At 48.2% G+C, this 16,119-nt stretch overlaps 1 pseudogene; it reads right to left on the bottom strand.

Annotated features, from left to right (window-relative positions):
• Window positions 1–1,599: 1,599 nt before the first annotated feature.
• Window positions 1,600–3,059, bottom strand: LOC123186249 (agmatine coumaroyltransferase-1-like; annotated as a pseudogene).
• Between the last annotated feature and the right edge of the window lie 13,060 nt (window positions 3,060–16,119).

The raw sequence follows: 16,119 nt of genomic DNA, 5'->3' as shown, positions 1-16,119 counted from the left end.
TTGCAACTAAAAAAATCAGACCCAGTTGCGAGTCGACGATGGACTTGCAACTAGAAAAAAAGGTGGAGTTCCAGTTGTGAGACGAGAGTGGACTTGCAACTCAGACAAAGAACGTTGGGCTCCAGTTGCGAGTCGAGGGCGTACTTGCAACTGGGACAAAAAAGGTCATGCCTCAGTTGCGAGTCGAGGGCTGGCAAAAGCTGAGCCGAACAGGCCTAGACAACAAACATGATATGTAATAAAACAAACAACAACAAACGAGGCGGAAGATAGAGAGAGCGCTTTCATGAAAATTACAGGAACTAAATTAATCGGTGAATTTTAAAACTTATAAAATTTTAAAAATCATGAATTAAAAAGACCAAATAAATAAATAAAACAAAAAAACAAAAGTTTAAGAACCAAAATAAATAAATAAATAAATTAGGAAAAAACAAACAAGGAAAAACCAAACAACTTTATAGCAAAGTTGTATCCTACAATAATGCACTTAGATGTAAGGCACCATTTCACATCTATAGCAACCCCGTAAAATAAAAAGGTCAAAGAAAATGGAAAACCAAATAGAGACAATAGAGAAAAGAAAGAAAAATAAAAACAACTAGATGATAATTCTTAACAAAAAAAACACATTAAAATATGTAGAAAATACAAAAAACGCTCAGGGAAAAAAAAGAAAAAGAAACGACAGCACGCCCAGCATTCCCTTCCATCTTCTCCCCGTCACACATTTTAGAAAATACAAAATGCAAAAAAAAGTTGTATCTAGCCGTGTGGACATAATGATGCGATCTATTCATCCACCACAACAAAATGCATGGACGATCCATCAGCCCATAAAACACACAAGAAAAAACAAATAAACGGGCTAGCGAACAAACAAACTACAGAAATCCCCCTAAAAAAACTACAGAAATCGACTTGTTGCGGGAAAGGAAAACAGCCCACCCATCTCCGCGTCGTAGAAAATGGCCGACGGGCGAGACAACAAAGCGTGACGCGGGACAAGCACGAGATCTTCCTTGCACGAATTTTAAAGACAAAAATCCAATGGTAAAAGACTTAGATGTGAGATACTATTTCACATCTAGATGTGAAATAGCAAACCTGATTCAAAATAAGTGCCGTGGTTTTGAATTAAGATTAGTTTAATTTAATTTCAAAACTGAGACACATATTATTATTATGAAACGCAGGGAGGTACGAAGGATTGAAGAGCGACTTGGCCACCGTATATATGATTACAAGACAAGACATAACAAGTGAACAAATCATTTACCTTGATCATGTTCACCATCTTCTGAATATTTTAACTTTGTTTATTTACTCCATCCGGTCCTTTTTAGTCTGCATATTGGAATTCTCTAAAGTCAAACTTCACAAAATTTGATCGTATTTATATGAAAAAATATCAACATTTGCCATGCTAAAGTTATGTAATATAAGACTTTAAGTCATGACACATCTAGTGGTATTGATTTCAGATTGTAAATGTTGGCACTTTTTTCTATAAAGTTGGTCAAACTTTACGAGGCTTGACTTCAGTTAAAACTTATATGCGAACTAAAAAGGACCGGAGGGAGTACTATCCCAAAACATCATGTACAATTGAATCAAGAACTTGAAAAATAATAATCTAGGCAACTAGCTATACATACACGGATCCAACATCAGGCACACATTGGCACATGCATGACAGGTACGTGCAAAGCGGAGCTAGTCGAGGGTGTAGCAACAGTTCTTGAAGGTGTTCATGTCGCGGCTGAAGAGTGGCACGTAGGCGTCCACGCTGCCATCGCCCAAGAAGGAGGGCAGCAGGATGAGCAGGCCCTCCACCGGCAGGTAGCTGGGCATGAAGAAGAACGGACGGCCGCCGCCGAAGTCCATGTCGTAGAACGGGATCCGCAGCCAGCTGTCCACCACTCCACCTCGATGTTGGGGCTCAGCACCATCTCAGCCGCGTCGGCCGTCGCCAGCAGCCGCTCTTTCTCCACCGCGCCGGAGCTGGCGAAGTCGATGAAGGACTTGAAGTAGCCGTCGTTGATCCGGGCCACCTCCCGGCTGATGAGCTCCACCGCGTGCTTCACTGGTCTGGCCACGAGCTCCCCCGCCGTGGTGGTTGGCCGCGCCCAGAGGATGACGTTGCCGGTGTATCCGTCCGGCACCTGCGGGCTCATCCGCGCTCTCCCGTCCACGGCGATGGCGACGCTCGTGGTCTCCCCGCCGTCGAGCCCGCGCGCCTTCGTCATGCTCCGCCAAAGGTGCGCCACCACGCACTGCAGGGTGCTGCAGGGCCTGGGCGCGCCAGCCGACGCCTGCGCCTTGAGCCTGGAGATGAACTCCCGGCTGAAGTGCACCTTGTTCACCACCACCTCGTCGTCATCGTCTTCGTCGTCGTCGCCGTCACCATGGACAACGTCGTCGTGCACCTTCTTGTAGGGCTTGAACTCGACGCCACGGTGCTCGTACTCGACGTGCAGCGGTTCGCGGGGATGGAAGAAGGAAGCGCGGTCGTGCACCGGGACGGGGTCGATGGCGGCGCCGCGGGTGGCCTGGCTCCACGCGACGAAGAAGTTGCCGGTGGAGCGGCCGTCGGACACGATGTGCTGCGTGGTGAACCCGACGACAAGTGACCCGCACGCGAATCGCGTGACCTGGATCAGCATGAGCTCCTCGGGCCCGTCGTCGCCGCTGGGGTGCAGGCTGAGCACCTCCGGCGTGGGCTTGAGCGGCATGACGCTGTCGAGCGCCACGTCGGCCGTCGCCTCCACGAACCGCGCGCCGGCGTCGTTGAGCATGATTGCGCGTTCGCCGTTGGGGTCCACGCCGAGCCGCCCGGCCCACTCGCGGTAGTCCACCAGCGCCCTGGCCAGCCCGGCCTCGAGGACAGCGTTGGGCGGCGCGGGTGCGTGGAAGGCGTAGATCACCGAGATGTACGTGTCGAAGTTGGCCTTGTCGAGCACGGTGAGCGGGACGACGTCGTTCGTGCAGGCCGGAGCGACGCCGCATGCGCCGTAGTCGGGCTTGACGGCCTTGGACGAGTGCACGGTGATCTTCATGTCGACAATAATGAAAAATGAGCTTAGAGAAGAGCTTAATTGCTTAGTCACACGTACTAGGAATCTTGGACGTGCGGTATGGGTGTTCTTGGGCAGAGGTACAAACAAAGTAGTGTGTGATTATTGGATGATGAGGCTGGATGAGCAGATGTCGAGTGTTTATATAGAGAACTGGAGGGCGATGCATGCGTGCATGCATTTTGTGAATGTTAGGATTAGCAAGCTACTGTAGCTAGGACGAGTCAAAACACATTTCCTGGGGTAGGTGGACGAGCGGATTGACAGACATTTTTTCTCTTGGCGAACTGAGTTGAGTTGACCATACATGCCATTTTCGCCCCGTCCAGAAGACAAGAACCAGCACTTAGTAGTGGCAGCATAGTAGATAGTACTGGTGAGCAGAGGATGAAATGAGAACGCCGCATTGTGAATTTAGTACTACACAACTTGATGTTTGAATTAATAGAATAGTACATTTTTTTAATGGAGGAAACCACCTGCCTCTACATTAAAGTGATGCATGCAACCAAATTATTAAATAAAAGCACGAAAACAAGATCTCAGGTCCTGTCCTTTTCGGAAAAAAAAGATCTCAGGTCCTGTGCTGGCTCACAAACAGAGTCCAAAACAAATAAAATGTAGAAAAGGATGCCACAGCCGACAAAAAGATAGACTACGATGACTTGTCTAGTACTCCCTCCTTTCCGGTTTATGTCATGCATGGCAATAAATAAAGTACTACATAAAACTAATATATGATACTATGCATTAGGAAGGTACTATCATACACTAATATCATATGCATGATACTAGTATATGATACTCTCCATTACAACCAGCCTAAGCTAAGTCTAGACTGGCTTCTAACCACGTTCAAAGGTCGGAACGGACAATTTACAAGGGTCCAGGTTTAGGACTAATGAATGTTTACATTGACTCAATAAAAAATGTTCCTAATATTTTAGTGGTGTACTGGTTTTTGCCATCTATCCAACGAAAAACACATTCAACTCCCGAAGGTAATGTCGACATGCTTATTTTACATTTTGTCGTAGAAAATTAGCCGCAAATGTATGCCAAAGTGGGTGAAACAAAGGCCAAAACAGGCTAAAACGAGTGGGCCAAACGGGGTTGCCGTTATTCACCGCAATGCCAAACGCAACATAAATGTCACATTTACCAAAATTATCACCTTTGAACCCCATCTAACAAACTCGTTGAGACAAACATGACCTTTGAGCGTACAAAGAGAAAATCACTCACCCATGGTTTCCACCGGTTGTATTTTTTATTTTTTTGCGGGAAAATTTTCGATCTATTCATCTTCAAACATGATAGTACAATGAACATCAGAAATAATTAAAATTACATTCGGATCCGTAAACCACCTAGCAACGACTGTAACTAAAGCGAGCCAAAGGCGCACGGCCGTCATCGCCTCTCTCTTGCCGGAGCCGGGCAAAATATTTTATAGTAGACAGACTGGAAGTCGTCGTGCTAAGGCCCCACAGGACCAACGCACCAAAACAACAACCATCGTTGATGAAGAGTAGCGCAGATCGGAAGAATCCAATGTGAAGACACACGAACATAGACGAAGGACGAACAGATCCGAGCAAATTCACTAAAGACGGATCAGCCGGAGACACACCTCCACACGCCTATCAACGACGCTAGATGCATCACCGGGACAGGGGCTAGGCGGGGAGAACCCGGCTGTATTTATGTGTTGGCACCAAAATAGGAAGAGCAACCTACATCCCTAGAAAAAGTCATATTGATCTGGAGGAAGGTATACTGCTCACTCTACTTAAGATTTTAATAGTCTGTGAGTATATATATATACGATGATCGGACGGTGATGCTGCGTGCATGAGCCACAGCGATGCGAGAAAACCTGCTCGTCACCCTCGATCGATGGATCGATACATGAAGTAGTATTTATTTTTTTTTAAGCGTGGCCAATGCATGTGCATGCAGTAGAATCTTGAAAGGGATGGCCAGAGTATGTTAGCTTATCTAGGGTTAGGGTTTTGAGAGTGAGAATTGCGCGGGTCAAACATCGTCTTACGCAAGCACGCTGACGGCTGACTGCTTCAACGAAACGACCGTCAAGGCCGAGCAAGCATGGCAGGTTCTGCCCTTGTTCCCTGATTAGAATCGTTGAGCTGAGCTGACCATGCAATTTTTACTCCTTTGCCCCTTGCGGGACAAGGAACGGTTGCATGTTCATCGCTGGCTGGGACTGGGAGTTGGTGAGCAGAGGGTCGATGAGGTCGGTCAGCAGCGTTCAGACATTATACTTACTGTGTGGTAGTGTACGGGCCGTGCTGCGTTTTTTCAGTCGGTTCCGTGAGCAAAGTGATGCATGGTGGTCCGTGGACCGTTCTGAAATTTCTCTTTAGCCTGTATAAACCACACTAGAAAAAATTGTTTAAAACTAGGGTGTGGTTTGCTCTCATCTATATGAAAACTGATTAAGTAAATCTCATCCAGTTGACATCGATATGTGATTTTGTTCCTCTTCTTCACTTGTATTTTTTGTTTCTCAACCTTTTTATTGTATTTTTATAAAAAAAAATGTGGCTAGTTGCACCGTAACTTTTGTGTCGGTGTGCGAGCGTGCAACTGCAGTTGTGCGTGAAAAAGGGCAAACACTAGAGATCCACAAAATTATAAATCGGTCAAATACAAAAGAAAAAAGTGGTATGAATCTCCACATAGAATCAAATAGTGCAGAGGCTGGATGGAATTTAACTAATTCACAACTACAAGAGAACTTTTTTTTTGCGGGAACAACTAGAAGATAATTAGCAGGTGAGATAGGGTTTATACTAATATTTTTATTGATGGACCACTATGTTTCGTTGGGTTGGGGTCACTGCAAGGGTTGTGCCCAAGATGGATATGATCGGCTGGCCCTGACATCATTGAGGATTGACAGGTTTCGGGTAGGGGGTCATAGGACCTTGTCGGAGATGATGGAGATGGAGATGATGGACTGTCGTTGAATTTGATCGAACGGTCCATTAAAATCCGAATGAAGCAAAAAAAGAAATACACAGGCGACTGGATAATAGTCACCCAAACTGAGAGCAGTGGAGCAGGAGCACGTAAGTGCCAGGTGGATAACATGACACGTGCGAGTGGAGTGATGGAGGCTATTTCGTTGTCTCCGGAAATTCGATGTATAGCGGGTCACTTTCTCGACCGATTTCCCTGGCCTAGATTTGTTAGAGGAAACTAGCTGGTAGTACTACCAACTCATCCAAAGTCTACACCAAACCATATGATATGCCTGTCTCGCTTAAACTGCTAGGCCAATGCTTTGCTTTTTCGAGCTAGAACCAATTCACTGTTGAGTAGTTAAAAACAAGCAACGCCTGCATCGATCTCGTCCCCGGCAGCCTCTGAGCAAAGGGTTATCACTAGCAACCGGTACCGAATGAAATCCTCAAAGCAAGCCTGCACTGCTAATAATTAGCGGCAGCACTGGGTGTTGCAGAGCCAGAGAGAAACACGAATGGTATGGCGGACGATGCACATAGCCTTTAATATTACTTCTTCGAATTCTGTCAACACGTTATTTGGAACGTGGCTTAATGGGGTAGAAGTTGGAGGATTAAACTCTCTGTATTGATTATGACTTCACAGGTTACACATATATATACATGGAGTGCAACGGCAGGATAAGGTTGCAACTGATCTAGCTAGTCCTAAGGAGATGTGAGCTACGTGCGGGACGAGCCAGTCGTGGGCGCAGGACCCGGACGTGCGGGTGGTGTGGAGGACGCGGAGGAAGTAGTGTTCCACCCCCCCCCCCCCCCCCCGCACAGTCGAAACGGGGTCGTTGAGAACGTTGAGGCTGTCACGGAACTCGTTGAAGATGGCCGTTGGCAGTCCTTTAGTGAAGATATCCGCGAACTGAGAGGAAGTGGGAACGTGTAGAACCTTGACGTCGCCGATGCTGACCCGTTCGCGGACGAAATGCAGGTTGATTTCCACGTGCTTTGTTTGCTGGTGTTGCACCGGGTTGCTGGAGAGATACACGGCACTCACGTTGTTACAGAAGACAACGGTGGCGCGGCGTGGCGGTCGACGGAGCTCGGTGAGGAGTTGGCGAAGCCAGCACGATTCGGCGACGACGTTGGCGACCGCGCGGTACTCGGTCGTGTTCTGACGCTTCGAGGACCAAGAGACGAGGTTGGACCCGATGAAGACGCAGAACCCGGATGTCGAGCGGCGGGTGTCCGGGCACCCGGCCCAGTCGGCGTCGGAGTAGGCGATGAGGTCGTGTGTCGGGGCAGAGCTATGGAGGCGCAGACCGAGGTGGGAGGTGCCATGCACGTACCGCAGGATCCGCTTGACGAGCTGGAGGTGCGGCTCGCGTGGATCGTGCATGAAGAGACAGGCCTGCTGCACCGCATGAGTGATGTCCGGCCTCGTCAGGGTGAGGTACTGGAGCGCGCCGGCGAGGCTCCGGTACAAGGTAGGGTCGGCGACGGGCGCACCCTCGGAGGCAGAAAGCTTGGCGCGAGCGTCGAGGGGCGTGCTGATCGGCTTGCAAGTGAGCATGCCCGCCCGATCGATGACCTCGAGCGCGTACTACTGCTGTGAGAGGAAGAGGCCGGAAGCAGAGCGCTGCACGTTGATGCCGAGGAAATGATGCAGCTTGCCGAGGTCTGTCATGGCGAAGGCTTGGTGCAGAGAGTCGATGACGTGGCGAAGGAGGGCGTTGCTGCTGGCGGTGAGGATGATGTCGTCCACGTATAAGAGCAGATATGCCATGGAGTCGCCGCGATGGAGGATGAACAGCGAGCCATCGCTGCGGGAGGCGACGAAACCGAGGGCGACGAGGTGCGCCGTGAACCGCGAGAACCAGGCTCGGGGGGCCTGCTTCAGGCCGTACAAGGAGCGCTGGAGACGACAGACATGATCCGGGCGGTCGGTGTCGAGGAAGCCGGAAGGCTGCTCGCTGTAGACGACCTCGTCGAGCCGGCCGTGAAGAAAGGCGTTCTTCACATCCAGCTGGTGGATTGGCCACGAGCTGCCGACGGCGAGGCTGAGGACGATCCGGATGGTTGATGGCTTGACGACGGGGCTGAAGGTCTCGGTGTAGTCGACGCCCTCGCGCTGGGTGAACCCGCGTAGGACCCAGCGAGCCTTGTGGCATGCCAGAGAGCCGTCGGCATTGAATTTGTGCATGTAGATCCATTTGCCGCTGACAACGTTCACACCTGCAGGACGCGGCACTAAACACCAGGTTTTATTATGAATCAGTGCACCATATTCCTCACGCATAGCGGCATACCAGCGGGGGTCTTTTAGGGCAGTGCGGTAGGTTGGAGGGATGGGGGAGAGGACATCTACAATGAGATTAGTTCGGGTTTTAGGAAGGGCAAAACCAGATTTGCCGCGCGTGCGCATAGGATGAGGGTTTTGTGGGGGTGCGATGGCGACGACGCGCGGTGGGAGCGATGTGCTGCATGGCGAGGTGCTGCATGGCGCAGTGCTGGACGTGGGAAAAAGGCAGCGAGGGGTGGGTTGCATGCGGTCATGGGCCACAACGCGTGGGGTGGAGCCGCGTGGCGGAAGGGAAGGGGGCGAGGTGGGAGCGGCATGCGAGGGTGGGGTCCACGGAGCTGGCGCAGGGGGCGGGTCGGCGGGAGGGTGGGACGTGGCGGGTGCGGGGGAGACAGGTGGGCTGTTGTGGGTAGGCGCGCGATCCGAGGAGGATCTGGAGCTGGTGGGAAACGAGGTAGGTGGGGGCAATCCCGAGGCGTGGAAGGGCGGCGGACGATGTGGTCGGGTGCTGGGATTTTCTGTGGTGGGATCGGGTGCGGAAAAGCGTGGATTGGAAGGGAAAAATACTCTCATCAAATGTGACGTGCCTAGAGGTATAAACGCGCCGAGTGCGGAGGTCGAGGCAGCGGTAGCCTTTATGCTCGGGAGGGCTACCAAGAAGAACACACGGGGTGGATCGGGGTGAGAGTTTGTGGGCGGTGTATGGTGCAAGGTTAGGGTAGCAGAGGCACCCAAAAGTGCGTAGGTCGGTGTAGCTAGGGTGAACGCCGTGTAGGAGAAAGAAAGGTGTGGGTTGTGAACTACTCGAGAGGGTCGTCGGTTGAGAAGATGGGTAGCCGTGTGGAGAGCTTCAACCCAATATGGCGGTGGCATGTGAGCGTGAGCTAGGAGGACGTGGTTGAGATGAAAGGGTTTGGGAGGGAGGGAGGCATAGCCGAGGGAAGAGGGAGTCATGATGGTGTCGTTGCCTACTATAATGGGAGGAAGATGATGAGCTGAAACATCATAAAGCCGAGTGAGTGTACTGTTGGAAATATGCCCTAGAGGCAATAATAAAAGCATTATTATTATATTTCATTGTTCATGATAATTGTCTTTATTCATGCTATAATTGTGTTATCCGGAAATCGTAATACATGTGTGAATAATATACACCAACATGTCCCTAGTAAGCCTCTAGTTGACTAGCTCGTTGATCAATAGATAGTCATGGTTTCCTGACTATGGGCATTGGATGTCATTGATAACGAGATCACATCATTAGGAGAATGATGTGATGGACAAGACCCAATCCTAAACATAGCACAAGATCGTATAGTTCGTTTGCTAGAGTTTTCCAATGTCAAGTATCTTTTCCTTAGACCATGAGATCGTGTAACTCCCGGATACCGTAGGAGTGCTTTGGGTGTACCAAACGTCACAACATAACTGGGTGACTATAAAGGTATACTACGGGTATCTCCGAAAGTGTCTGTTGGGTTGACACGGATCAAGACTGGGATTTGTCACTCCGTATGACGGAGAGGTATCACTGGGCCCGCTCGGTAATGCATCATCATAATGAGCTCAAAGTGACCAAGTGTCTGGTCACGGGATCATGCATTACGGTACGAGTAAAGTGACTTGCCGGTAACGAGATTGAACGAGGTATTGGGATACCGACGATCGAATCTCGGGCAAGTAACATACCGATTGACGAAGGAAATTGTATACGGGGTTGCTTGAATCCTCGACATCATGGTTCATCCGATGAGATCATCGAGGAGCATGTGGGAGCCAACATGGGTATCCAGATCCCGCTGTTGGTTATTAACCGGAGAGCGATCTCGGTCATGTCTACATGTCTCCCGAACCCGTAGGGTCTACACACTTAAGGTTCGGTGACGCTAGGGTTGTAGGGATATGTATATGCAGTAACCCGAATGTTGTTCGAAGTCCCGGATGATATCCCGGACGTCACGAGGAGTTCCGGAATAGTCCGGAGATAAAGAATTATATATAGGAAGTGCTATTTCGGCCATTGGGACAAGTTTTGGGGTCACCGGTATTGTACCGGGACCACCGGAAGGGTCCCGGGGGTCCACCGGGTGGGGCCACCTGCCCCGGGGGCCACATGGGCTGTAGGGGGTGCGCCTTGGCCTATATGGGCCAAGGGCACCAGCCGCAAGAGGCCCATGCGCCAAGAGATAAAAAAAGGGAAGAGTCCCAAAGGGGGAAGGCACCTCCTAGGTGCCTTGGGGAGGAGGGATTCCTCCCTTGGCCGCCGCCCCCCTAGGAGATTGAATCTCCTAGGGCCGGCGCCCCCCCTAGGCTCCTTATATATAGTGGGGGAAGGAGGGCCTCTCACACCACACCTTTGGTGCCTCCCTCTCCCTCTCCAACACATCCTCCTCCTCCATAGTGCTTGGTGAAGCCCTGCCGGAGTACTGCAGCTCCATCACCACCACGCCGTCGTGCTGCTGCTGGAGCCATCTTCCTCAACCTCTCCTTCCCCCTTGCTGGATCAAGAAGGAGGAGACGTCACGCTGACCGTACATGTGTTGAACGCGGAGGTGCCGTCCGTTCGGCGCTAGGATCTCCGGTGATTTGGATCACGTCGAGTACGACTTCCTCATCCCCGTTCTTTGAACGCTTCCGCACGTGATCTACAAAGGTATGTATATGCAATCTGATCACTCGTTGCTAGATGAACTCCTAGATGGATCTTGGTGAAACCGTAGGAAATTTTTTGTTTTCTGCAATGTTCCCCAACAGTGGTATCAGAGCCAGGTTTATGCGTAGTTCTCTTGCACGAGTAGAACACAGATTGTTGTGGGCGTTGATGTTGTCAACTTTCTTGCCGCTACTAGTCTTATCTTGCTTCAACGGTATTGTGGGATGAAGCGGCCCAGACCAACCTTACACGTATGCTTACGTGAGACCGGTTCCACCGACAAACATGCACTAGTTGCATAAGGTGGCTAGCGGGTGTCTGTCTCTCCCACTTTAGTTGGAGCGGATTCGATGAAAAGGGTCCTTATGAAGGGTAAATAGAAGTTGACAAATCACGTTGTGGCTTTCACGTAGGTAAGAAAACGTTCTTGCTAGAACCCTACTTCAGCCACGTAAAACTTGCAACAACAATTAGAGGACGTCTAACTTGTTTTTGCAGCAAGTGCTTTGTGATATGATATGGCCAAAGTTGTGATGAATGATGAATGATATATATGTGATGTATGAAATGTTCATGCTATTGTAATAGGAATCACGACTTGCATGTCAATGAGTATGACAACCGGCAGGAGCCATAGGAGTTGTCTTTATTTTTTGTATGACCTGCGTGTCATTGAGAAACGCCATGTAAATTACTTTACTTTATTGCTAAACGCGTTAGCCATAGTAGTAGAAGTAATAGTTGGCGAGCAACTTCATGGAGACACGATGATGGAGATCATGGTGTCATGCCGGTGACAAGATGATCATGGAGCCCCAAGATGGAGATCAAAGGAGCTATGTGATATTGGCCATATCATGTCACTATTATTATTTGATTGCATGTGATGTTTATCATGTTTTTGCATCTTGTTTACTTAGAACGACGGTAGTAAATAAGATGATCCCTCATAATAATTTCAAGAAAGTGTTCCCCCTAACTGTGCACCGTTACGACAGTTCATTGTTTCGAAGCACCACGTGATGATCGGGTGTGATAGATTCTAACGTTCACATACAACGAGTGTAAGACAGATTTACACATGCAAACACTTAGGTTGACTTGACGAGCCTAGCATATACAGACATGGCCTCGGAACACAGAAGACCGAAAGGTCGAGCATGAGTCGTATAGAAGATACGATCAACATGAAGATGTTCACCGATGTTGACTAGTCCGTCTCACGTGATGATCGGACACGGCCTAGTTAATTCGGATCATGTTATACTTAGATGACTGGAGGGATGTCTATCTAAGTGGGAGTTCATTGAATAATTTGATTAGATGAACTTAATTATCATGAACTTAGTCTAAAATTTTACAATATGTCTTGTAGATCAAATGGCCAACGTAGTCCTCAACTTCAACGTGTTCCTAGAGAAAACCAAGCTGAAAGACGATGGCAGCAACTACACGGTCTGGGTCCGGAACCTGAGGATCATCCTCATAGCTGCCAAGAAAGATTATGTCCTACAAGCACCGCTAGGTGATGCACCTGTTCTCCCTGCAGAACAAGACGTTATGAACGCTTGGCAGGCACGTACCGATGACTACTCCCTCGTTCAGTGTGGCATGCTTTACAGCTTAGAGCCGGGACTCCAAAAACGTTTTGAGAGACACGGAGCATATGAGATGTTCGAAGAGCTGAAAATGGTTTTCCAAACTCATGCCCGGGTCGAGAGATATCAAGTCTCCGACAAGTTCTTTAGCTGTAAGATGGAGGAAAATAGTTCTGTCAGTGAGCACATACTCACTATGTCTGGGTTGCATAACCGCTTGACTCAGCTGGGAGTTAATCTCCCGGATGACGCGGTCATTGACAGAATCCTTCAGTCGCTTCCACCGAGCTACAAGAGCTTTGTGATGAACTTCAATATGCAGGGGATGGAAAAGACCATTCCTGAAGTATTTGCAATGCTGAAATCAGCAGAGGTAGAAGTCAAAAAGGAACATCAAGTGTTGATGATGAATAAAACCACTAAGTTCAAGAAGGGCAAGGGTAAGAAAGCCTTCAAGAAGGACGGCAAGGGAATTGCCGCGCCCGGCAAACAAGCTGCCGGGAAGAAGCCAAAGAATGGACCCAAGCCCGAGACTGGGTGCTTTTATTGCAAGGAAAGTGGTCACTGGAAGCGGAACTGCCCCAAATACTTAGCAGACAAGAAGGCCGGCAAAACAAAAGGTATATGTGATATACATGTAATTGATGTGTACCTTACCAGTACTCATAGTAGCTCCTGGGTATTTGATACCGGTGCAGTTGCTCACATTTGTAACTCAAAGCAGGAGCTGCGGAATAAGCGGAGACTGGCGAAGGACGAGGTGACGATGCGCGTCGGGAATGGTTCCAAGGTCGATGTGATCGTCGTCGGCACGCTACCTCTACATTTACCTACGGGATTAGTTTTGAACCTCAATAATTGTTATTTAGTGCCAAGTTTGAGCATGAACATTGTATCAGGATCTCGTTTAATTCGAGATGGCTACTCATTTAAATCCGAGAATAATGGTTGTTCTATTTATATGAGAGATACGTTTTATGCTTCATGCTCCGATGGTGAATGGTTTATTCTTAATAAATCTCGAGCGTAATGCTACACATATTCATAGTGTGAATACCAAAAGATGTAAGATTGATAATGATAGTCCCACATACTTGTGGCACTGCCGCCTTGGTCACATAGGTGTCAAACGCATGAAGAAGCTCCATGCTGATGGACTTTTAGAGTCTCTTGATTACGAATCATTTGACACGTGCGAACCATGCCTCATGGGTAAAATGACCAAGACTCCGTTCTCAGAAACAATGGAGCGAGCAACCAACTTATTGGAAATCATACATACTGATGTGTGCGGTCCAATGAGTGTTGAGGCTCGCGGTGGGTATCGTTATGTTCTCACCCTCACTGATGACTTGAGTAGATATGGGTATGTCTATTTAATGAAACACAAGTCTGAGACCTTTGAAAAGTTCAAGGAATTTCAGAGTGAGGTTGAAAATCAACGTGACAGGAAAATCAAGTTCCTGCGATCAGATCATGGAGGAGAATACTTGAGTCACGAATTTGGCACACACTTAAGAAAATGTGGAATAGTTTCACAACTCACGCCGCCTGGAACACCTCAGCGTAATGGTGTGTCCGAACGTCGTAATCGCACTCTATTAGATATGGTGCGATCTATGATGTCTCTTATTGATTTACCGCTATCTTTTTGGGGGTATGTTTTAGAGACTGTCGCATTCACTTTAAATAGTACTCCGTCGAAATCCATTGAGACGACACCTTATGAATTATGGTTTGGGAAGAAACCTAAGCTGTCATTTCTAAAAGTTTGGGGATGCGATGCTTATGTCAAGAAACTTCAACCTGAAAAGCTCGAACCCAAATCGGAAAAATGCGTCTTTATAGGATACCCTAAAGAAACTATTGGGTATACCTTCTACCTCAGATCCGAAGGCAAGATCTTTGTTGCCAAGAATGGATCCTTTCTAGAGAAGGAGTTTCTCTCGAAAGAAGTAAGTGGGAGGAAAGTAGAACTTGATGAAGTATTACCTCTTGAACCGGAAAATGGCGCAACTCAAGAAAATGTTCCTGAGGTGCCTGCACCGACTAGAGAGGAAGTTAATGATGATGATCAAGATACTTCTGATCAAGCTCCTACTGAAATTCGAAGGTCCACAAGGACACGTTCTGCACCAGAGTGGTACGGCAACCCTGTCTTGGAAATCATGTTGTTAGACAATGGTGAACCTTCGAACTATGAAGAAGTGATGGCGGGCCCGGATTCCGACAAATGGCTAGAAGCCATGAAATCCGAGATAGGATCCATGTATGAAACGAAGTATGGACTTTGACTGACTTGCCCGTTGAGCGGCGAGCCATAGAAAATAAATGGATCTTTAAGAAGAAGACAGACGCGGATGGTAATGTGACCATCTATAAAGCTCGGCTTGTCGCTAAGGGTTATCGACAAGATCAAGGGGTTGACTATGATGAGACTTTCTCACCGGTAGTGAAGCTAAAGTCCGTCCGAATCATGTTAGCAATTGCCGCATTCTACGATTATGAGATATGGCAAATGGATGTCAAAACGGCATTCCTTAATGGTTTCCTTAAGGAAGAATTGTATATGATGCAGCCGGAAGGTTTTGTCGATCCTAAGAATGCTAACAAGGTGTGCAAGTTCCAACGCTCGATTTATGGGCTGGTGCAAGCATCTCGGAGTTGGAACATTCGCTTTGATGAGATGATCAAAGCGTTTGGGTTTACACAGACTTATGGAGAAGCCTGCGTTTACAAGAAAGTGAGTGGGAGCTTTGTAGCATTTCTCATATTATATGTAGATGACATACTTTTGATGGAAAATGATATAGAACTCTTGGACAACATTAAGGCCTACTTGAATAAGAGTTTTTCAATGAAGGACCTTGGAGAAGCTGCATATATATTAGGCATCAAGATCTATAGAGATAGATCAAGACGCCTCATAGGTCTTTCACAAAGCACATACCTTGATAAGATATTGAAGAAATTCAATATGGATCAGTCTAAGAAGGGGTTCTTACCTGTGTTACAAGGTGTGAAATTGAGCTCAGCTCAATGTCCGACCACAGCAGAAGATATAGAAGAGATGAGTGTCATCCCCTATGCCTCAGCCATAGTTTCTATTATGTATGTCATGCTGTGTACCAGACCTGATGTAAACCTTGCCATAAGTTTGGTAGGAAGGTACCAAAGTAATCCCGGCAAGGAACACTGGACAGCGGTCAAGAATATCCTGAAGTACCTGAAAAGGACTAAGGAAATGTTTCTCGTCTATGGAGGTGACGAAGAGCTCGTCGTAAAGGGTTACGTCGACGCTAGCTTTGACACAGATCTGGATGACTCAAAGTCACAAACCGGATACGTGTATATTTTGAATGGTGGGGCAGTAAGCTGGTGCAGTTGCAAGCAGAGCGTCGTGGCGGGATCTACATGTGAAGCGGAGTACATGGCAGCCTCGGAGGCAGCGCATGAAGCAATTTGGGTGAAGGAGTTCATCACCGACCTAGGAGTCATACCCAAT

The sequence above is a fragment of the Triticum aestivum genome, chromosome 2A, assembly GCF_018294505.1.
Source record: "Triticum aestivum cultivar Chinese Spring chromosome 2A, IWGSC CS RefSeq v2.1, whole genome shotgun sequence".
NCBI classification, from domain to species: Eukaryota; Viridiplantae; Streptophyta; class Magnoliopsida; order Poales; family Poaceae; genus Triticum; species Triticum aestivum.
The sequence above is the reverse complement of the archived record's forward strand: the minus strand, read 5'-3'. Positions and strand labels throughout refer to the sequence as shown.